We start from the raw sequence: 24,767 nt of genomic DNA, 5'->3' as shown, positions 1-24,767 counted from the left end.
TGGCAACTATTTTTTTTTTTTTGTGAGAATTAGAGGTTGGGTGAAATATATAGATGAAAGAACAAGGAATAGATTAAATGTACAGACATTTAACAACACGCCAACATTTTGCTCCTCATGTTTATTAGTCGTTGCCATAACATTACAGGGTTACTGTGCCAGAATCATTACAGAACACATACCTGTTCTAAAGGCCCTCAAAGTAGTCTCCTGCAACGTTCACAACATGCTGCCAATGATGTGGAAGGCACCAAATACCATCCATCTGCTTCACCATTTCCGCCACAGTGTGTGACTCTGATCATTTGTTGTTGCACAGCATTGACACTGTCCATTCGTGTCTCAAACAGTCTACCACGTAATGGTTCCTTTATCTTCTGTATGAGGTCAAAATTACATAGAGAAAGGTCCGGAGAGTATGGTGAATGATCCAATTCTTCCAAACCCCAGCACCGCAGTAGCCGTCCTACACACTCTGCTTTATGTGTCACATCAGTCTGCACACTCACTGGTCGTCCTGCTCGTTGCCGATCGCTGGCTGCTTTGCATGCTCGCTGCTACTTACCTCGCAACTGTCCGGTATGGAAAGGCATTATTCAACACGGGTTACATCCTCCTGCATGGTGCTACACTGACAACTGATTTAACATTACTCTCTGTTCTATTACAGACAAGCACAAACCCATTTCGTGTTGTGGACACACACTATGAGTGTGCAGTTTTCATGCAACATGACATTTTGTGATACCAACCCTTACCTTTGATAAAAAAAAATAGTTGCCATGACTTATGCTCGAATCCTCGTAATAATATGTATCAGTGGCAAAGCTCTTAAGAGGCTTTTGAGGCTTAGCCTACCCAAAAAGTTTGAGTTATTATACCTAGTAACAGTAGGCCTATAAGTTTATAATAATGATGATGTATTGTAACACTTGGTTGCATTCTGATCCTTTCATATACAGTCAACTCCGCATATAGTGAACCTCTGTGGACTTGCATATTTCGTTCACTATATCCGAAGTGTCTCTCCCCTAACCTTAAATGACAGAAATGAAAGAAATTGTGAACAAGAAAATAAAATATTTAATTTTTGTGGAATGGATTACACTGTATACTGTTACTCACAGTTGATTTACTTAAACTATGCTGTTGGCCCAAGTCCGCTTGTGAAAGACCACGTTCAATGTCACTTATAATACCGTAAAATGGGGTGAATAGGATCAGTGGGGGTGAATAGGATCAAAACTTTATTCTTGGTTATAAAGTTTGTTATAAACTGCAATTGAGTGGGAAGACAGTCATTGCTTACTAGAACAATAATAGTAACCAATGACTGTGATCCCGCTCAAGTACAGTTTATAACAAAAACTTTATAACCAAGAATAAAGTTTTAATCCTATTCATCCCCACTGATTCTATTCACCCCATTTTACGGTATTCACCTTAACTTCCAAAGAAAACACTTTACGCTTCGACACAGAAATGAAAAACGCTGTTGTAGTGTGACTGCGTACTCAGCCTTGGAATTTCCCTGGTCACTAATGAAAACTGGGAGAGGGTTGATGGAGTTTGAAAGCCATCGAAATCTTGACTTCATTTATGCCCTTTTAATAAAAGAAGGCAATTTCATTTTCCGTTGTTTTGATGCTATCTGTCATAATGGAAATGTTTCTGAGAACAAAAGGCAACCCTTTGATGGTGGAGGATTAGAAATAACAGTAGAGTAACAGTGCCTGAGAACAGAATGTCAAACCCTTCGATGGTGGAGTGAGGCAAGGTCGTCACATGTTGCCTGGATTTACAGTACAGCTCACTGTCTAGGAAATCACTAATCCTACCTTTGTCCTTTAACTAAAGGAGTAAGAAACTTAGAATGTTGCTCTCAACACAATCTTTCAATTTTATACAAGACTTCAAATAAGAATTTGTCAGGATACAAAGTTCACTATAACCGAAGCGAGGGTCCACTATAAACGGAAATATTAATGTACTTTTTAATGTTTGCGGGCCGGGACCAAAGCCGAATGTTCATATATACAGAATTGACTGTATTAAGTTCACTGTTGGCAGTCATTCCAGAATGCAGAGTTCAGCGTGAGGCTTGTTATGGCAGAAGTCTCTAAAGACATGGCTATGACCTTGACTCAAAAGCTTGAGGGGGTATCGATTTGCTACATCTCCATACAAAACGAGGCTAGCTTTCTGTCACAATAATATGTCGCACTATATTGGTGTTTTCTTAATGTGCTGCATTACTGAGTATTAGTTGCAATCAAAAGTGCATGCATGTGTGTGTTCATATTAACTTTGTGTAAAATGGCTCATACTGAAAGAACACAGGTCATTATTTGTAAAAGTGAAAAAAAGAAACTGTTATCAAGTTGGACATATGAAACATGTACTTACAAAGATAGAGATTACATATTTTAATACACAACATTTACATATTAAAATAGCAGATGAAGACAAAATAGAAATTTTCAATTTTCATGGTACAGTGTAAGAAATATCACTGGCAAGTTATGAGTCGAGACAAATAAGTTATATTGTTTTACCTGTATTGTTTGAAGGTGAAAATGAGTGCTCATCATCTTCTTGTGAGGTCTGTGACACAAAAAATTTTGATAAAAAAGCCAATAAACATCTGCTGTACAAAAATATAGAAGGAAAGCAGATTTTTTCCAGCTTACACCTTAGCTTCGCCATTAATATGTACTTACTTACTTACTGGCTTTTAAGGAACCCGGAGGTTCATTGCCGCCCTCACATAAGCCCACCATTGGTCCCTATCCTGAGCAAGATTAATCCATTCTCTATCATCATATCCCACCTCCCTCAAATCCATTTTAATATTATCTTCCCATCTACGTCTCGGCCTCCCTAAAGGTCTTTTTCCCTCCGGCCTCCCAACTAACACTCTATATGCATTTCTGGATTTGCCCATATGTGCTACATGCCCTGCCCATCTCACACGTCTGGATTTAATGTTCCTAATTATGTCAGGTGAAGAATACAATGCGTGCAGTTCTGTGTTGTGTAACTTTCTCCATTCTCCTGTAACTTCATCCCTCTTAGCCCCAAATATTTTCCTAAGCACCTTATTCTCAAACACCCTTAATCTCTGTTCCTCTCTCAAAGTGAGAGTCCAAGTTTCACAACCATACAGAACAACTGGTAATATAACTGTTTTATAAATTCTAACTTTCAGATTTTTCGACAGCAGACTGGATGATAAAAGTTTCTCAATCGAATAATAACAGGCATTTCCCTCCCGAGTATCATTTATATTTGTTACTGTTGGTCCCAGATAGACCTATTTGAACTTATCCACCTCTTCAAAAGATAAATTTCCAATTTTTACATTTCCATTTCATACAATATTCTCGTCACGAGATCTCCACCTCTTCAAAAGATAAATTTCCAATTTTTATATTTCCATTTCGTACAATATTCTGGTCACGAGACATAATCATATACTTTGTCTTTTCGGGATTTACTTCCAAACCTATCTCTTTACTTGCTTCCAGTAAAATTCCCGTGTTTTCCCTAATCATTTGTGGATTTTCTCCTAACATATTCACGTCATCCGCATAGACAAGCAGCTGATGTAACCCGTTCAATTCCAAACCCTCTCTGTTATCCTGGACTGTGGTCGTGCCAGAGAATCAGTCCCATTCTGAGGCTTATTTGAAGGATTCGTAACAAGCTGTTTTTTACGGTGATGGGTTGTTAGCCCTTCGCCCAACCCCCAAGCTGGAGGACCACCCCTCATCGGCTGTCAGCAACTGCTTGCCATTAATATGTATATAATATAAATCTCCGAACCAGGCAATTTTACACACTGGAAGAGTTGCTTGTAAACATGTGTAACAAGCACATATAATCACCAAACAGGGAAAATTAAAGAATAATGCATTTCCAGAAGAAAATATATTAATGTCGTGAAAGTTTACTTCATTTACTTCATGAAATATGGAAATTTCAAACAAAATGTTAATTCTAAAATTCAATGCTCCTGTCCTTAATTTCATGGAATGAACCATCAGGTTACATGCTCAGCTCCCACATCAACACATGAGCATAGCTATGGTTTCAGTTTGAAAATCAATAAATCTTATTAGAACACTATTATGGCATAGCATTTTTTTTTTTTCGAAATAAAAACTTTAACAGTCTAGAAAAATTGCCTTCTAGTCTCTACTATATGCAGGTCTCTAATTACATTTTTTTACCGAGCCTCAGTGAGTCTAAAATTTAGTGTATAAAGTAAATTTTTTATTTTTATCATGGCGATATCAAGTGAAAATGAAATAGTACTGAACATGAAACCAAGTAAATTCAAACAACTACAATGCTTTATAATTCCATCAGTTTTTCTCTAAAATTTAACTATTGTTATAATAATGGATAAAACACATTTAAAATATAGGAAATATACTGGACTGATAACATTTATCATTGCAACAGGGTTTATCATTCATCAGTTTTCACTGTATGGAAATTCGATTGTAAATGCATACATTTTATCTTTCCACATTTTCAACATAATCTTTGAAAAGGTAAGAATTTTTTAGTACTTTCACAATTTCAGATTTAAAAAAACTGTCCGTTCTATGGTTTATTTTGTGTGTTCTTGATTCATAACAGTGTGCTCAAGGTGGGCTGCATTTTTACAGATGCGCTGTGCACTTTTGTTTCCATTCTACTTTGGCTAGAATGGAAAGATATACTGTAATATATGCACTATATAAATAGATTATATAGCTATAACAAAATTACAAAAACAAAATAAAAGTACATTACTCAAACTAGAGTCCAGCATTTGGCCACTGACCCAATGGAAACAGAGTAGCTGTGTACAGAGTATAGTGCAACAGCACGTTGCAGGATTAGTACATTCAGTTTCTGATTAATATTGTAAATTATAACAGTATCTCCATAGTCAAGTTGCACTCTCAGTGCTTTATGCTTATGCTAACTAATTCTTAGGCTGATTGAAGCTGTTGATCTCTATGACAAATTTAATCGCACTATTACTTTGTAAACAACTCTCCACCCCACCCCAGCTCACCTCACTTACAAACAACTCACATCTGTATGTATATCAGGGATTAGGATAGTGATGATTCTGACAGAAAAGAATCCTAAGTATTAGGAGGTTAACTTGCTGAAGAGTTTGAAGTGAATACCCCATTAAAACGAGGTAAATATCAGTTATGCCATTATCAAATCAGAGCAAACAAACAATGTTTCATAGAGAAACAATGACACACTGAAACACACAATAAAATGTAGAGTATTTCTCAAGAAGACTTATAACAGACCATCTTTCTTTTCAAATTTAGTTGCTGCTACTTGACCATTGTTGTATAAGGGCTTGTGTAACACGATGTTTTTGGTTAATATCTTGTTTGAAAAAATCGAAAGCTGTCATTAAGATATTTATAGAAAATTACACTAAAACATTTGATTGTACCATAACATTATGTAAATAAACATCATTTTGTGTCCTGCTATGAAAATATTTTAACTCACATAAGGGACGTTATGGCATATAAAATATGGGTTTCGCCAGATAAAACAACAAACAACCACAGATTCATAGGACATGTTACAGCGGGAACATTGACACAAGTAGTATGATCTGATGACGTAGATATTTCTGACATTCTACATTTTCAATTTGTACCAGTTACTTCTTGGAGATTGAATGGAACTTTTATAGATACAAGCATTGTCTAATAAAAAGAAGAAGAAATGTTTCATCGAAATATTAAGATTGTATCTACACAGTTATTCATTACAATGCTTTGCAATATGATCGTTAAGTGTAATATAATTTCGTCTTCATGCAATTTACAATTCTACAGAGTTTCCTATTTGTTTTAAATTTGACTTTAAGTTTTTGATTTTTATATAATTTTCTCGAGCTTTTCTTACAATAATACACTATTAAAAGGCTATATGTAGAATTATTTGTTATGTCAAACACTTACTGAAAGCTTTGTTCACAATTTATTGTGCCAATTGACTGTATCTACATACATGATAAGCAAGAGAAACAAAAGCATCTAATAGGTTGGTTAGTTTCCTAGTACTTGTCACATAAGTCGTTTTTGTGTTCGTACAGTGGTTCCTTTCTGAAAAGAATTTTAATAGTTTGTTACTAGATGTGATTTTAGTCAGTTTGTAATATATTTTTGGTCCAGGGAAAATACACATCTCTTATGAATATACAACAATGGCTGACTTAACGGCTTATGTAACAAGTACTGGATACTAGGAAACTTCCTTAGGTTGATGCTTAAGTTCATAGCGTTTTTGTTCATCAAACCACTGCATTGTTAGGCGATTGTTTATTGTTTATCATTTGTTGTTTGGAGTGTTGTGCTTGCAAATAAGCCTTGAAGTTTGTGAATTTGAAGAAAGCATGTGCTATCTGGAGGCTAAGGAAGATGGAATGTCAAGAGGAAAATTTAATTTGAATTTAAGTGAGGAGCAAAAGCAGTGGAGGTAGCTCGAAACATTTGTGCCGTGTATGGGGAGAATGCCATGGGAAAGCACTACAAGAAAATGGTTTTGTCATTTCAACACACAATACCCCATACAAAAGTTAGTGTCCATTCACAGATGATGATGTTATACAATATTGTGAGATAAAGGTGTCATGTACTACGAATTGCTTCCCAGGAATGTAACCATAACTGCTGAAATTTATTGCCAACAATTCAGATACCTTGTGGCTGCAATAGAAGAAAAACAACAGGGAAGACTGCATCAAGTGTCGCTGCAATATGATAATGCACGCTCACACTCCACTAACATGACCAAAGCAGCTATTCAGAAATTTTATTGGGAGGTGATTTGACATCTTCTATATTCTCTGCGCTTGTGCCCTCTTATTTTCAACTTTTTCGTTCTCTACCCAGCAATCTTCAAAGGAACTCCTTTGATAAGGAATCTCATTAGAAGAAGAGGAGTTCTGATATTATGAACAGAAGGATGAAAACTTTTTTGGATAATCCAATTCTCACTTTTTTGGATAATCCAATTCTCAACAAAACGAGAAAATTTTATTCGAAACTTTCTTTTAAAGTGAGGTCTTGTTACAGCTTGTTTGAAACAAGAAAACCCCAACTGCGAACTTGTCCATACGAACCCATGCCACCTGCATAACAATCACAGAACAAACAACAAAAGGCTCTTCCACTGTGATGGGTAGTACACTGGACAATTGTAATCTTCGTTTATGTGATGCACCAGTGGCAAATGAGCCATGGAACATACTACGTAACTGTAATTTCAAAGACTTCCCAGAGGACATCAGTGACCGAAATATACCAGAAGAACAGACACTGTACAAAAATTACTGAAACAACTGCACTATAAGACTCTTTAAAGACATTAGAACAGAAATTGATAACCACAACATTTGACTTACAGTCAATGAGATTATGATGGTTGTGGCTGATTCATAGTTAATGTCATACGGTAGTTATGGCTGATACATAGTTAATGTCATGATGCAGAAATTAGATGCCATGGAACCAGAAAGACAACACCTAACCCCATCTAAAGTGTTGGAGAAGACGAACCATCATACTGCACCTGCACTGTCAGTGATAACTTGCACGTCCTTTGGCCAGACGAGGACAGAGATAAAATTTTTGCTCTTGGTGTCAAACGGAGTCAGAAAAAATGTTCTTAGAGTTAATATAATTTCCTCTGTTAAGAAAGTATTTCTAAAGCACAAATATGCATTCATTCGTTTAGGGAAATGGTGTAAGAAATACCCCCTGCTATCAGAATCTGTGTTGACATGTTATGGCACCTTCCTACTGTAAGGTCTATATTATGTCGACCACCATGATTAAATCGAGAAAGTAGGCCTAATTGAAATATTCGACTCCAGTGAACTAGTTAAAGCCAAGAAAGCCCTCCAGAAAACAGCAATATTGCCTTTCTAGCATTCTTAAAGGCCCACTACCAGCATGTATCATCTGCAACTGAATGCCTAAGAATCTACATCTCTCCTGCTGGAAGATGCTATACACATCATGCCATGGTGTAGATATCTCCAAAGGAAGAACACAGTTCAGTGGGGACAGTGTGCAGTACTAAATTATTTATCAAACAACCCTGGTTATGAAAAGATGAAATCAGCATATGCAATTATTCAAGGGGAACATTTCATAGATGAATCACTTTGGGGGTCACGGGCAGTGTGTAAATGAAATATACGTCTATGAAATCTTGTGCTGTAGGAAAGTGTTTTCAAGCCTACAAAAATGTGTTAAAAGACGACAGAAAGAGTTTCACTCCAGAAAACTTACAAATGTGACTAATAAAATTGTGTACATTAAAACTGCCAAAATGTGAACTCTCTAACATTTCTGTGCTATATGAATGCCAGTTTATGAGAATAAATAATGTATTTTCATCAAATGCAATAAATCCCTCACACTGCTGAAATTAAAAACATCTGATCACTAAAAAAAAAAGTTTCCTAAAATTTCAAAGTTAGATTTTCAGCAGCTGTGGTGATAAAAAGCAAGTACTGTGTGAAAATTTATGTAGACAGAAAATGAGGATGGCTGTGTTCCCTTTCATTACACAATGTGAGAAGTTATGCAATGCCAATAGCACTCAAATATCTCACTCTTTATAATTCCAAAAGTAAGATATTTATAAATTGTACAGGATTAAATAGATATGGGTCATTCTCCAAAAAAGGTACATTTAAAAGTATTTTTTTTCCGAAATTACAATTAGGATAAATTTTTTCTTGTATGTTTTTGCTTTAGTCTTTACTAACTTTATTAATCTACATTATTCTTATAGATAAAATTTTGGTATTTTAGCATTAAATTCACTTTAAATATTTTGCGTGACTACATACGTGACATTGGTGGCCGGGTAGCTCAGTTGGTAGAGCAGCTGGCTACGGACTGGAAGGTCCGGGGTTCGATCCCAGGTGGTGACAGGATTTTTTCTCGTTGCCAAACTTTCAGAACGGCCCCGAGGTTCACTCAGCCTCCTATAAAATTGAGTACCGGGTCTTTCCCGGGGGTAAAAGGCGGTCAGAGCGTGGTGCCGACCACAGCACCTCATTCTAGTGCCGAGGTCATGGAAAGCATGGGGCTCTACCTCCATGCCCCCAAGTGCCTTCATGGCATGTTACGGGGATACCTTTACCTTTTTGCCTTTACATACGTGACATTAGCCCTTCTCTACAACAATGAACAAGTAACTTTTATTTTTAAAAGTTACAACAAATGAAAATTCTTTATTCTGTATTAAATCTCTGAACCATGACTCATGCACCAGACACAAACAGAGAAATGAAAATTAACACTGCATACAACACACTTAGGCTGAGTGCATACAAAATCATATGCAACAATATGGTCATGAGCAGACACAAGGAGACAACTTTGGATGACTGCTTGAACTTCGTCATGAGTAGCCACGTCCACAATTGCATGCTTCCATAATCTACAGATACTAGTCTATTGTCGTGTAGTGCACATTATTCAGAATGAAGCTTGATGTGGATAAATTAGTTGCTTCAGTACAGAAAAGATATGTTCTCTACAATCTTTGAAATAGTATCATGACAATAATGTGGTTTCTAAAATGTGGGAGGAAATTGCAAATGAGATGAAAGCACCAGGTGAATAATAATTAATAGTAATAATTTGTAGTAGGTCTACTTCTGTGCTCTATACTATCACTCACTATTGATTTAATATATTTTTCATTATTGTGGCTCGTGAAGTAGTCAAAAACAAAGAAAATGACGTTTGTGCACTACAATGTTAGTATTTAATTTTAAGACGCTTTCAATGACGAGTATATAGATTTTTTGGCATATTAGGTGTCTTTTTTTTTATTGGGTTATTTTACGACGCTGTATCAACATCTAAGTTATTTAGCGTCTGAATGAAATGAAGGTGATAATGCCGGTGAAATGAGTCTGGGGTCCAGCACCGAAAGTTACCCAGCATATTAGGTGTCTTTAGGAAATAATAACCAAATATAGTAAAATTTTCTGATATAGATAGTCCTTATTCATTGACGCCATTTTCTTGCCTAAGCCAGTTTTCCAAACCCACACAGCCAGCAGATCAGTTGTCGCGAGGCATTGTGAGACACTATAAAGCAAAACATTGTGTTACGAAGAACTGCGCCGTGTCTGATTCTGTGTGCACCCAACCTTACTGCACTGAAACTCAACTCAATACTGCACACAGCAGTGTCCTTGAATGGAGCATGTCCAACTAGAAATTGCTGCGACAGAGGTCCCATAAGCGAGCGGAGGAAGATAAAATGTATGCACTGTACTTCTAGAATTATATTTATTTCGATATGTTATGTATTGTGGATGGCTCGATATGCACAGAATCAATAGAAATAATTTTTCTGGCTTACTGAGAATTAACACTATGGAGACCAAACTACAAGAAAACAATAGGTAATTAATCTTGAGAATAATGTTCATAAAACTGCGCTCATTATGACCAAGGCTGATAACATGTCTTCACATATAATTGAACTGTTCACCTCGACTGCAAATGTAAATAAAAATAACGATTTCCTTGAAATTTTAGTTAATATAAATACATCTACAATTATACAACACTATTTACAAGAATTTGAATTACTTAAGATTTCAAATAAAAGAGTTTTTGCATACATAATAACAAGGAAATTACCGTGTCACGTGTAGGTCTACATGTTGGCTGCTCTTTTGAAGAAATCTGAACTTTACAACTCTCAGATCCCTCCTTCCAGATTGAGCAGCAAGATTTCAAAGCATCTACCAACTCTCGACATGCATTCACATCCCCACAATTTTCTGTAATATATTATAGTATTCTCAATAGCAAAAAAAAAAAAAAAAACATCAATTATGAAAACTGAAGCTGAATAACGTCAACAAAATTCAAGTATGCTTCTAAACCTTGATAGCCATCTATTGACTGTGGAAGAAGTCAAGCAATGAGTAGTACCAATGAGACCACAATAAAAGAAATAACTGATGATCTACAGTAGCGTGCAAATTAATCCGAACAACGTAATTACTGATGCCAAAAAACTCAAATGGGATAAAAAAGGATCTAAGACATACCTCAATAATCTATGTGGCCTCCCTTGTTCCTAATAACAGCTCTGAGACGATTTGGGATGGATTCCACTAATTTTCCACAAATATTCATTTCTTCATCGCGAAACCATACACCAATGAGGGCAGAAATCATCTTCTCCTTTGTAGAATAATCCATTTTTTGCATTCTTCTTTTGCAAATTGACCATAAGTTCTCAATGGGGTTGATGTCGGGTGAGTTGCCTGGCTAGGGGAGTACCTGAATATTCTTCTTGTTGAAGAATTCTGTAGTTTTTCGAGACATATGGCATGGTGCCAGATCTTGTTGGAACACACCTCTGCCATCCGGAAATGATTTTTGCAGCTGGGGTACGATTGTGGTTTCCAATAAGTGAATATATTTGTCAGAATTCATCATTCCCTTGATAGGTATAAATGCTGCAGGCCCTTCATGTGTAAAACAACCCCAAAACATTACTTTAGGGGGGTATTTGGGTGCTTGTTGGAGATGAATTGCTGTTACTTTTTCGGATCATTTCCGTATGTAAGAAACAAGGTGGCCGTGGAGCTCGAAATGAGACTCATCGGAAAAAAGTACATTCTTCCAGTCATTCACTGTCCAGTGTTGATGTAATTTTGCCTACATTAAGCGTTTTTTGCACATAACAGGGGTTAGTAGTTGCTTCTCAATAGGCTTACGAGCCCTTCGTCCAGCTTCCAAAAGCCTACGCCGCACTGTTGTGACGTGAATATTCGCCCCAGTGGTAGCCATTAACTAGCGAGTTAAGTCAACAGCAGTTAGTCTAGGATTTAATTTACTTTTCCTGACAATTAAACGATCACCTGCTGGTGAAGTCTTCCTTTTCTGGCCACAGTTTCCTTTTTTCTGGGGTGTGATGGATCCAGTCTCCCTGTATCGTTTTATGATCGAATTAACAGTAGCCAAACCGATGTGACATTCTGCAGCAATTTGCCTCTGTGTCATAGAAGAATGCTCTGCTAATGTTATAATTTTAGACCGTTTTCGTAGAGTTGTATCTATTTGTGAAGATGACAGAATGTACACAGGATTGCAGTATTAAGCCTTCAACACAACTGAAATGCTTATAAGTACAAGACAGGCAAAATGTCACAAATTATAAAAAAAATAATGACAGACCTTCAACAATGGAATTACACGTACTACAGATGTCAATTAAAGAGGTATGAGCAGCTGTGAGGCCAACAATGACAGAAAATGTAAAAATATGTCATGTTCGGATTATTTGCAAGCTACTTATCTTGCATTTCGAGAAACACCATGTTATATTAAAATAATTCAGAAACAAATTAGGTTATGTCAAAATATATTTAGGTCCAACCACTGGATGGAACACATTAACCCTCTCAGTTTCTCCTACCATTCTCATTTCATCATTGCTTCCTTACGACCATACCATCAACTCTTTTCATCTCATGTTCACATAGTTAATATACAAGTATTGTAACACAATGTATTTTTTCCTAAATTGCTCTGTTAACAATGTGTAGCAATAAATCTCTCAACAGAAACATTCACTTCATACTCACAGCATAGTGATTACAAAGTGTGATCACTCAGCTAGTTCATGTAATCTATCACAGAGCATCACCAATCTCTCTTTCCAATTCTTGTCTTAACTTACGAAGTCACTAAGGCCTTCTATCTGAGGAGCTACTCAACTGTGATCGGACTGCTTGATTATACCTGTTTTTAGTAAAGATGGGACATGACATTAGCACTGGAATCGGAAAAACAACTGAATGTCACATAGCGTGGAAAGCCTGTTGCTATGGTAACAACTGTTGAGTTGCCAAAGTTATAGTTCCCAAGTGGTGAGTGCTCAATAGCTCTCTTGGTGCAGTTTGTCGTGCACAGAATGTTAGCATTAGTTTCACGTTTCATTCTCTGTCGATTCGATTTTTGTACTGTTTTTTTTTTTTTTTTTTTTTGCTTTCGCTATCTAACGAAAACTGCTAGCTAACATCAGCTGATTGCGTTATAGTCCATATTGACAACACAGCTGTAGTTCCAAGCTCGGCTGCTTAACTGTCATGTCCCATCTTAAAAAAACAGGTATAATTACTAATACAGTATTTCGCACATGGCACTATGCAAAATTGACGAAATTCCAGGAACTTTCATACCATCTAGCTTGCAAGCCACTATGTCAAGCATTTTTAAAGTTTTGCATCTGTTGTAAATAAATTGAACAGGAACAATGTATCGTTGATTGAGAGACTTCAAGATTTACTGACAGAGAGTCCAGCATTAATGAACTAGAAATATGCCTAAACCAAGCACATCTTGTAATTAACTGTAGTACTATTTTTTCATTTGTTTACATGTCACATTTCCCATTATGCTTATTTTCTTTCATGTTACTAGTGTCCATTTGTTCATTTATGTACCTGTATTAGTTATGAAATTACTGCAAATTCAAAATAATAGAAAAAGACAAATGCATCAGTGTCCAATGCAGGCCTATTTCAAGCAAACACATTCTTTTAATAGATAATTCCTTCAACTATTACTCCATTAGAAAATATTACTGTTTGTGTATGATGATGAAGTCTGCCTGGTCTTCTGTCTAGCCTGCAATACATTAGGGGTCACTGCTTGAATGTCGATCTTGATGGATGTTATCTGACCAAACGAATACAAACTGGTTCTAAGCCCTATCCTGCTGCTATCTAATGTACTGTACATGGTATAGAACATATTCTAAATTAAATTCCAAATCTGTAAAGCAAAAATATTCAGATCAACTTGAGCATTACAATTCTCTTGGATGGATTTTCTATTTTCTAAAGTCTCATATTTCTTTTCTTCTTCTTCTTGAGATACTACAGCTTTAAATAAATAATTAAATGCTTTGGTCTTCACAATAATTGCTTTCCTTAGTATTAATTTTACTTCACAAATTTTTTAACATAACAACTGAAGACACATGCAACATAGTTATGAATATGGTGACATGATGGCTACAGTAAGAATCTTTTGGATAAATTTTATTACTCAGTATAACAAAGTGGATTACGTACTTATCTGTAGTATATAATATAAAATTGTGAACTATTTCTAACCTTTAGTCAGATTACACAAAGAAAAAAAGTTTCCCAGATTAAATTAAGTGGCATTCTTAACAAAAATGCTAAAGAAAGGACTAAATTACATACTCCTACTTTTATTCTGATACATGACTATTCAGCTGCACTGTGAATTTCTTATTGAAAAGATATTTCACAAATGTATCCTAAAAAGTGGCAATATCTAGGGTAATAGTCGTAATATGAGCATCTACTCTATATCTTAATCGAATTCTGTCAACTTATTTCCATTATGCCATGTAAATACTGGAAAAAAATGTACATTATCCCATCCGATAATTTTTCATGAAGACCAAGAATTAAGTTAAACCACTTGTAACCATAACTTCTAGATTTACATCATAGTACAAAACAGCACGACATTTATATTATTATTATTAATTTACATACACCTATTATTTTGTTCAGGGTGTTTGAAAATAAGGTGCTAAGGAAAATATTTGGGGCTAAGCGGGATGAAGTTACAGGAGAATGGAGAAAGTTACACAACACAGAACTGCACGCATTGTATTCTTCACCTGACATAATTAGGAACATTAAATCCAGACGTTTGAGATGGGCAGGACATGTAGCACGTATGGGCGAATCCAGAAATGCATATAGAGTGTTAGTTGGGAGACCGGAGGGAAAAAGACCTTTAGGGAGGCCGAGACGTAGATGGGAGGATAATATTAAAATGGATTTGAGGGAGGTGGGGTATGATGATAGAGACTGGATTAATCTTGCACAGGATAGGGACCGCTGGCGGGCTTATGTGAGGGCGGCAATGAACCTTCGGGTTCCTTAAAAGCCATTTGTAAGTAAGTAAGTAACACCTATTATTTGCTTAAGTACGTTAATTATATAAGAATGTTGCTCATTAATCAACAACCATACAACATCTTTTTCCTTGCACCTCTTTCCATGCTCCAACAGCAGCTGTTGACTTATAAACAAATTATGATGCACTCATCACCTGCTTTTCCTAATATGCTGCAGTACCAGTTGATTCAATGCTTAGAGACTGGCAGACAAGCAAAGTGATCACACTTTCTCCTTTTCACTATAGCCACAATAAAAACTATCTAACAATAAATGTTATGGCAATGCACGTAAATGAGTTTAAATGAAATGAAATAACCATGAAATATAATGGAAATTTACCACTCAAACATTTTTGCAAATTACATAGATGCGCTCTACAGGGGTCTTTCTTGTTCTCGCTACTCATTGAAGACATTGGAAATGCAACCAGACAATTTACATTTTTCCTTTATAAAATATCATTACCATGGTAATAACATACAATTATTCTTTTTTCATTTTGCTCTCAAGTCACTTTCATCACATTCATATAAATATTACCTTTGTTTTTCTCTGATATTCAATTTTTCCACTTCAGAAGTAAAAACACACATTTTCTTAAACCCTATAGGATAAATTTATTTTCTCATGTTTACACGTAACACCAGCAACTATAAAAGCACAAAACACACACCAGCAGTTGACATTCTGAACAATTACAATTCATAAATTCCATTGTTGAGTGCTGATGAGACGAGATGGATTAATATTCTTTGTTGAGTTCTTCTGAACATAATTTGAAATAGTAAATAATATTTATTACTTAAGGTACATGATATGCACAGCTCATGTGTGTTTGTGTGTGTACGTGCGTGTGCCCCCCCCTCTCTCTGTGTGTATATATGATGTGCACGCACGCACACACAGGGACATCATTTTGTTTTCATTAACATTTCTAATATTAACCTGGCTATATCTTTGGATTAACGGTTGAGAACCCGGAAACACTATTTGTTATCTCCTTCCACACCTGGAATAATATACAGACAAATCACTCTACTAGGTATAGGAGGGAAGAAAATTAGTGCATCTATTTATGTAAACTAGGAAATATCACGATTTTGAGTCTGATAATTTTCGTTTGGTTAATATTTAATCAAAATACAGTATATAGTGTTAACAATAAGTGTTTTTCTCATTAACTGAGCTATTCAGGCGGACGTATTCATAATGCAGTGTAAAGTATACAGCGTTGTTTCCGATCTCTGATAACGAATTTGAATGACGTCATGTGTGTCAGGAATCACACCGACAGCTGAATTGCGGCGAGAGGTTGCGGGTTCATTTCCCAATGGGATTATGAATTTTTCCATTGATCTACACTAATCAACCGCATTATAGCCCTGGAAGTCTACTCAATCTCTAACAGAAATAAGTACCAGAGGCATTTCCTTGGGGATAGAGGTGGCAGGCCAGTGACGAGGCGTGGGTCCAAGAGTAGGGGAAGCTCGTCTCTAAAAGGGTGTTTTCCAATTTTTGTCATAAATTATATAAATTTAATTGCTTTCTAAATTATATTCAGATTTTTATAAAATCTGACAATCCTTACCTTATTTTTTGAAGTTGAGTTCAATCCTCCGACTTTTGTTGGCAAAGATATCTATGACGTCATCATGAGATGTCGGTATTCTCCGTAATTTTGCAACAAAGCCTTCTCAATGTTAAGAAGAGCAAGTGACGACAATCTATCTTGAGTGTTTCGAAGATATGTCTTTATGTGCTTCAGTGTTAAAAATGATCTTTCAGCAGAAGCACTAGATGCTGGGATGGTTATAATGAGTTGGGCAATCCTATATACCTCAGGGAGTACGACCGTTAGATCAGAATTTATTAAGTACCTATACAATTCAACGATACTCTCTTCGTACATCTTTGTGTTCCGAGGCTTCTGTTGAGACTTGAAAGCAGTGTAAAAATGACGCTCAATGGGTTGCTAGCCCAGAGAGGTGCAATTGGTGGGGTTTCCACCTATGCAGCATTTCCTAACTTTCTAAATGAGATGTGACGATTTCAGTTTTAGATCGAGAATACACGGACGCGCAGCGGCAGTAATGTAACAAGGTCGAACAAAATTTGAGGCTTCGTTTGCTCGTTTGTACGCGATTTCAAGCACGCGCTGCGGCAAGAACGTGCACACCTCAAATGCAGCGTAGCGATCCGTTCCCTGTAGGTTTTTCTCGCGAATACAAAGGAATTCGTTGCCGCAGTGCGGACGGGTTCGTTGCCGTTTGTCTCGTGAAGCGCGCACCTCAAGCATGGAGTGGTCTGAAGTAGGTTGGACCTCATAAAAAATGTCCAGTCTTGTGGAACCTCGTGATATTGACTATTATAATAAAAACAACGGAACATGCCAGTTAACACGCAAGATGAGATAGGGCTCCTAAACGAGCGAAAAAGCAGGATGATAGTACAGAATTAATGGCAAATGCAGTTGGAATTATGCAATCCGCTGCTGGAATGATAATTCTTTTAATTGGTTATTTTTACGACGCTCTATCAACTACTAGGTTATTTAGCATCGATGGAATTTGTGATAGCGAGTTGGCAATTGACGAGATGAGGCCGAGGATTCGCCATAAATTACCTGACATTCGTCTTATGGTTGAGGAAAACCTCGGAAAAACACAATCAGGTAATCAGCCCAAGCGGGAATCGAACCCATGCTCGAGTGCAATTCCGGATCAGCAGACAAATGCGCTATCGCCTGAACCATGCCGATGGCTTCTGGGAGGTTAAAGATCACTGTTGAACAATGTGAAGTCAAATCATTTTGTGCTTTCCTTTAATCGAAAATGATAGCATAGGCCTATTGTGTGACTGCTAGGAAAGAGATTCAGCAAGCTACTTATGACATTCAGGTGAAAGTAAAACGAAACTTCTTTGAAATGCCAACTTTCTATGGACAACAACGTTTTCATTCATCTGCACCTTCATTTGAAGTCTTCTTCCCAAATGGGTTATCCTAGACAACCTACTCAATCAATTACTCCCTCAACTTACTATGATTCAGCTTCTGAACCACCACAACGTCCTCTGACTCAAGAGTCTTCTCAAGCCGACCTTTCAATGACAAAATCTCCAATTCCATTCTTACTACACTATACCCTGTAACTTCCGGATTTCAATCAAACTCTCTTGGCTCGCTTCAACATCATCCAACCAAAACTCTGTCCCCAGAATGTTCATCACATAGGCTATTCCGATAGTCAAAGCCAGCAAGTTTAATATTTCTGTTTTTTTTTTTCTTATTATTTTTAATGAACTGAATAACAATTTTTGTAGTATTTGTGGTATATATTTTTCATTTCTATGTTTTATTTTAAAATAATTTTCTTTGGCTGATTTAAAATACTAGTTTTGACTGTAGCCTACATATAAATTAAAAACATCATATGGCAATCAAATTTTGATTACTCGAAAAAGAAAATGTTTGTAGTTTTATTGTACAGTACGTGTTTCTTTATTACAATGCGACTTCGAAATATTATTGATTTTTCTTGGTGTGATATTTCGAATGTTTTAACTGCAATTCTGTCAATGTTTCATTATTTGTATTGCAATTAAAATATCCCAATTAAAGAAGCACATTATGTTGGTACTATGATCTTGATATTTTCCTTTAATGCGCTGACAATTGCTGGGCAAACTTCTGGGATTATTTCTCCGATAGCCTGTTTTGAAATTCGCAAAAGGTATTGAAGGCTTGTGAACGAATCCCCTATCACCAAGAATCGTAAAGTCAGTGCGAACCTGGAATATTGACATTTACAATCAACCAAAAATAGTGTTTTACATACTTTGTTAATTACACAATAACATTCTTCAAAGGATTAATTGAGTTCAGTACAATAAATACTGTCCTATCTTGACTTGAGATTGGTTCTCGCATGTTGGTGGCTGATTTTTTAAAGTTTGGCCCAATTTTCATCAATATTTCTCCAGAATTGGTGGATATCATCCGAGTAGTCCTAAGGTTTTTATACTGGCCGTTGATGTCTTGAAAGTTTATAGCACTTAAAAAATTACTCCCTAGCCGCTTCTTGTAAAACTTCGTAGGTCTACGTTTCTTTCTGTTGAAAATGTATCCTACTAGCCTACTACCAAAGCGCAAATAGCAGTTAGCAAAGCTTTCTCGTTTTCCATGGTTGTGCATCGTGCGAGATAGAATGGAACTAGAAAGGTGTTCGAGGCTTGCGCACTGCTCATATGGTTCGTATCGTGTGCATCGTTTGTTCGAAAGTGCAGAATTTACTCTGTACATTACATGTAATGCTGCGTTACTGCCATAGTGCATCCGTGTATTCCCGGTCTTACACCATATTGAATCTAACTCTCCTCTGAGCCATGTAAGATGAGCAGTGAAGTTATCAATGCTCTTTATGCAGAAACTAATATCAAGAATTTTTTTTAAGAACATGCAAGGTGCATCAGAGTGGGGGAAAATTGAAGTGAATACTACAAGAAGGAAGTTGAAATCAAAGTCTTCAATTTTGAAAGCAGGCCTTCAGCTGAAATAATTGTATCAGAATCAGTAGCGGCCCACGGTTACAAAGGTTGGCAGTTCTGCATGATAAATAGTGTATTTAGCAAACGCATGCTGTTCATTGCATCTAAATTGTATAACATGTGTAATTACAGCCCCTTCTCGAAGTTGACTGTGCACCCGAAATTGTACTCCAACAATCCGTGCGCCTTACCCATTCCATAGGCTACACCTCTCCCACCCGATACAACTAGTCATGTAGTGGAGATATGCCCCACATGTTGATAACATGAATGAACAACTATCAGGAATTTTCTATCATTCGAACACTTTTAACTCCTACCGAATTTCGTCACGTCAACTTTTCTAGCCTACACCTGTTCTGGCAGCACAATTAATTTCTGTGGTTCAATTATGACTGAATTTCCGTTAAGCCTATATTCCATTAAGATAGTTTGCACCAAACCTTCAGCGTAATGTTTTGGTGGCAATGAAGATAAATTTCCAATCATTTTATTGCTATCCAGCAATTAATTCTGAATTGGTTTCGTAGTTTCTTTGAATTGTGATGAGCCCTATAAATGATCTTTGAAAGTTTAATCTAAATGTGAAGTAAAATCAGTCAAACCCCGAAATGTACTGCGGTTTGTTGAATCATCTGATTCGGCAAGTCCTTGCATTGCTAATTCAAATGTGGCACAGAATTTCACACAGTTAATTAATTTAGATAGACTATATCTATTTTTATAAAAAATTTCATCTTGTTCCTGAATGTTAATCCAATACGCTGAATCAAGCTGTGTTAGAATATTTTAATGTCTGTAGCAGTTACAAATCTGTTTGACTTGAAATGAGTTTTCGAATTTTCATGCTTTTCTATTTTTTTAAGTCATATTAACTAAATCCTTCACTCCGGTCTTTATCCATGTATTGTCTCCTGTAAACAGAAGACACAGGTGGGGGAGAAAGCATTTTCATGAGTGCAGCAAAAAACCAATCGTTTCCATTACACATTTCAGTGTTAAAATGACTAGTAGGCTACACGATTTCCTCGACTTTTTCCAGAAATTTCAATATTTAAATTTGGTGTAGGACGTCCTAATTTCTTAAGTTAACGTGTAATTTCTCTTTTAATTTCGAAAAAGGTTGGTCGATTAGGTTTTCATTTCATTCATTTTTAATATAAAATATTTCCTTAGACACACTCACTAATCACATCACGCCACCCACAGTACTGTATAACACACTGGAACTGTAATGATATACAGTAAGACCAGAAGCCTATGTGTTCTCCTAACACAGAGATGAGGGTGTTGTCGGTTCTTTTGTATATTCGGAGAGAGCTGCTTCGGTTGCAGCTCCAATGCAGTCTTATGGGACAGTCAAGAAAATCAGTTTTCTGCAGCTGACTACCCTACGTTGAGCTCCAGGACTGCCGATCACAGATCCGAAAAGTACACTACAGATAAAATTCTCAAGCAGTTCAAGTCTCCTACAGACAGTACAATCTCGAATCGAAGGAGAATGAATTGGAAAAATAAACGAAACAATGAACTAGATTACATAAAAGCACGTTTTACATTTTTATTTTACATCTCCATGTAAATGGGGGTTCTGCAACTCTGCAGTTCTTATTGTAGAGCTGCTCCTGATCATAATCCCATTTGTCGGAATTTTCATTTATGGACGTAAATAAATCGTGTAATTCCATTTTGTATTCATACTGTTATAGTTCCATCTTGTGGGAGCTAAATTGGGGAATCGTTTTCTTATTTCAGTATCTAGTGCTTCTGTCCTCTTTGTGGATTTGGAAAAAAATTTCCTGAAACCTGTGAGAGTAATGAAAAATATTTTAGACTGTTTGATGTAAATAACAGTTTGTGATAGAACCAAGTTCAATCTATGGGTGTAGCAATGCACAAAAATTGCTTGGGGGCATTTTTCGCGCACCCAAACTTGAAGCCTGCTGTGCTGACCTGCCATAACAGCTGCTCCATCGTAAGTCTGACAACTAACTTTTTCTCGCAATAAAAGTCCATCAAAGTATTGAAAACATGCTGAGCTAAGGCATTTGCAGAACGGTCCTCACTTACGTTCCTAAAACCTAAAAATCTTTCCTCAATACTACAGTCGATGTTCGCATACTGAATTATGGTCGACAGTTGTGATTTTGTACTGATATCTGTCGTTTCATCCAAGATAACAGTGATAAAGGGGGCTTGACTTACATCTTTCTTAATTTCTCGATACATGTCTTCTGAAATAGACAATATGATGTCATTCTGAATATCACTTGACAATCCTGAAAAAACTGTTGAATTATTTAAATGAGCTTGCAGTTCGGGATCCATCTCTGCCCATTTGTGTAATAATTCAACATAATTTCCACTATTTATAGATTTTGCTGACTCACCATGGCCATGAAAAGCTAGTTCTTGTTTCCCCAAGAAACACGCAACTTTAACAAAATGAGTAACGAATCTCTTGTTTTTTCTAACAGTTTCATTGTGGACTTCAAATTGACAAACGTAAGTGTTCATTCAAGCTACATTCTATTCGTACTTTTCTAAACTGTTTTAACTGGATTTGAGCTTGTATATGACTTTGAGAAATTGTATGTCTCATTTGAGCTTTATGAAAATTAGTCAGGTCGTCAAAACCTGCTTTAGACCAAACATTTTTCTCATTGGAAAAGAATAGACAGGGCCAGCAAAACAACTTTTGTAATTTACTACAACCACATAACCACGATGTTGAATCGTACATTTTCATATTAAAACGGCGCGTAAATACTTTACGTCCTTTTTGTTGAATTTCTAGCCTAAGATTACCCAAGGGCCTACCACTTTGAATAATATTCACTTTATCTTGGTAACATAATGAACTGAAACTCTTCTGCTCAATAAGATGGTCAACTGAACAGCAGGAAGAGGAAGTCGAAGTGAGAGGGGAAGTGAGTTACTGTTACATGCTGGAAGCACGCAGCCAACATTTAAGTTTCCTGCCTCCATATCAAACAACACTATGATCACTCACAACATGAATTCAGAAAAACTTCAGTCAACACTGCGATATGGATGGAACCAGTGAAATCATATTAATACATAGTTCTTAACTTCAACATGCAAACATCTAAATAACAACGAAAAATAACTCTTTACATAGCACCAACACGTGAACTGGCCACTGCGAATGAGGACTCTCTGCTTTATGTAGCATTTCCAAGCAGGCAGACGCGGGCAGTGGAGAAGTGAGGTGGGTTAGCAGTGGTGGATAGTGAGAATGCAGGGAGACGAGGGCAGTAGAGTGTGGGCTGGGTTAGAAGTGGCTACTCGGCTAACTTACCAGTCTCACTCTAGATTCCAAACCGCAAACGAAATTCGTCTTTAATGGAAATAGACGCAATTCCACAATGAGAGAATTATGTTATTGAACAAAACATAAAAGAAAAAATATATAAAATAAAATCGTCAATATTAGAAAGCAGACGAGGAAGCATCACTTCCAGCGTTTTTATGGATGCTTCACCACTGTGGCAGACACATAGGAGTGACATTCCTACTGTAAAGGTGGGAACTTTAGCCTCACATCACTCTTTGGGCCGATTTGGCCTGTCATGGGATTGACTTGATCTTCACATTATTATTATGGCCACTGTTGTAAGAGAATGTAGGCCTATAACAAAATTCACTAGTTTTTAAATAAAATGTACCCATGCTTTATAATGTAATGTTATAATTGTAACAGTTTTACACTGAGGAGTATTGTTATCTCTGGAAGCCATGCAAACATTTCATTATTATGGTTGGACATTGTTGTATGAAAATGTGTTCTCATTACATGATGAAAATAATATGCTGAATGAACATTATGGCTGTGCTACAAGGTTTTGAACATAAAAAGGCATTTACTCAGAACTTTCTTTGCTTGTACCTTTCAAATGCTTTTCTTTATCTACATAAATATTCTTTAATTCATTTTCTAATTGTTCGTTATTGAAAAATGGATACAGAAAGTTATTTAATTTAATTATAGGAAAATTTAGTTTATATCCCACAAAAAAACACACACACACACACACGCACGCACCCCCCCCCCCCCGCGCACTTTTGATTAAATGCTCAACAACGCAATGCATTCACAGAAGACCAATACAGCGCAGTGTATTACATATGTATTGAGGCTAGCCATTTCCTACGGAGCAGTAGTAGCCAATCGATACCCCCTCTCCTTCCCGGCCTTCCTACAAGCTTGAGGGTGCCGCTGCTACCACAAGCCTCTTGCACAGAACTATTCATCCTGGAATGACTGCCAACAGTGAATTTACTATATGTGGAAGGACTGGAGTGAAACCAAGTGTTACAATACATCATTATTACGAACTTATACTGTTACCAGGTATAATAACTCAAATTTTTTGGTTAAGCTAAGCCTCAAAAGTCTCTTAAGAGCTTCGACACTATAGTACCTGAATAATGGGCATGGAAGACCTTACCAGAAGACTCAAGTCTTGCAACCAGTCCACTAACTTGAATATCACTAGTCTTGAAAACACCAGTAATCCCTGTTGTTTCTTCTGTAATTCCTCTGATTCATGCTGCTTGAAGCCATTCTAATGCAGTGCACTGTGGCATGTACTTAATTCTCATTGTCCTGTTTCTGCCTGCTACTTAACCCCACTCTTTTTTTCTATTTTTAACCAAACATGTCATTTGAATCTTCTAAGCCAGCTGTGAAGCTAAATAAGGTATGAATGAATGCCTGCCAGAATAGAGTCTAAGATACAATATTTGACCATTTGAGTTAGACCTTTATTCGGGAGTGGTGGGATATTCAGTTTATGAGGAAGATGAGATTATCATTTCTTCAAGTGCCTCCATGCCCCTGTGGTTTAAGCAATAGACTACTCTTTTGGAGCATGGATAGTATTGATTCAGATCCTATTTGCTTCAGAGGTAAGTATTATCAGTATAACATTGTTTGTAATATTAAATGTGAGTTGACAGAGATGAGACAGAACAGAGGAGAGAAGTGGAGGGTGTAGAGAGATAAAGAAGAAAAAATATTGAAGAAATGGTTGGGATAAAATGTCATTCAAGTTTTTAAATTCTTGTTCTCGTCAGTGCTATAGTTACATTGTCGCATTCGCGCAACAGCAGCTCATGAATCCAAATGCTACACTTTTACTAAATGATTCTCTTCATA

General features: G+C 36.6%; 2 long non-coding RNA genes across 2 annotated transcripts; both read right to left on the bottom strand.

Moving 5' to 3' along the window:
* Positions 1-580: 580 nt before the first annotated feature.
* On the bottom strand, positions 581-24,764 carry LOC138696457 (uncharacterized). Its single transcript, XR_011331386.1, has 3 exons — positions 15,380-24,764; positions 10,716-10,858; positions 581-2,604 (listed from the first exon to the last, which is right to left on the bottom strand). It is a non-coding gene; the product is annotated as an uncharacterized lncRNA (long non-coding RNA).
* On the bottom strand, positions 13,047-15,372 carry LOC138696458 (uncharacterized). The gene is made up of 2 exons (XR_011331387.1): positions 15,052-15,372; positions 13,047-14,628 (listed from the first exon to the last, which is right to left on the bottom strand). It is a non-coding gene; the product is annotated as an uncharacterized lncRNA (long non-coding RNA).
* Positions 24,765-24,767: the final 3 nt, after the last annotated feature.

This window comes from Periplaneta americana, chromosome 3 (assembly GCF_040183065.1).
Source record: "Periplaneta americana isolate PAMFEO1 chromosome 3, P.americana_PAMFEO1_priV1, whole genome shotgun sequence".
In the NCBI taxonomy this organism is placed as follows: domain Eukaryota; kingdom Metazoa; phylum Arthropoda; class Insecta; order Blattodea; family Blattidae; genus Periplaneta; species Periplaneta americana.
The sequence above is the reverse complement of the archived record's forward strand: the minus strand, read 5'-3'. Positions and strand labels throughout refer to the sequence as shown.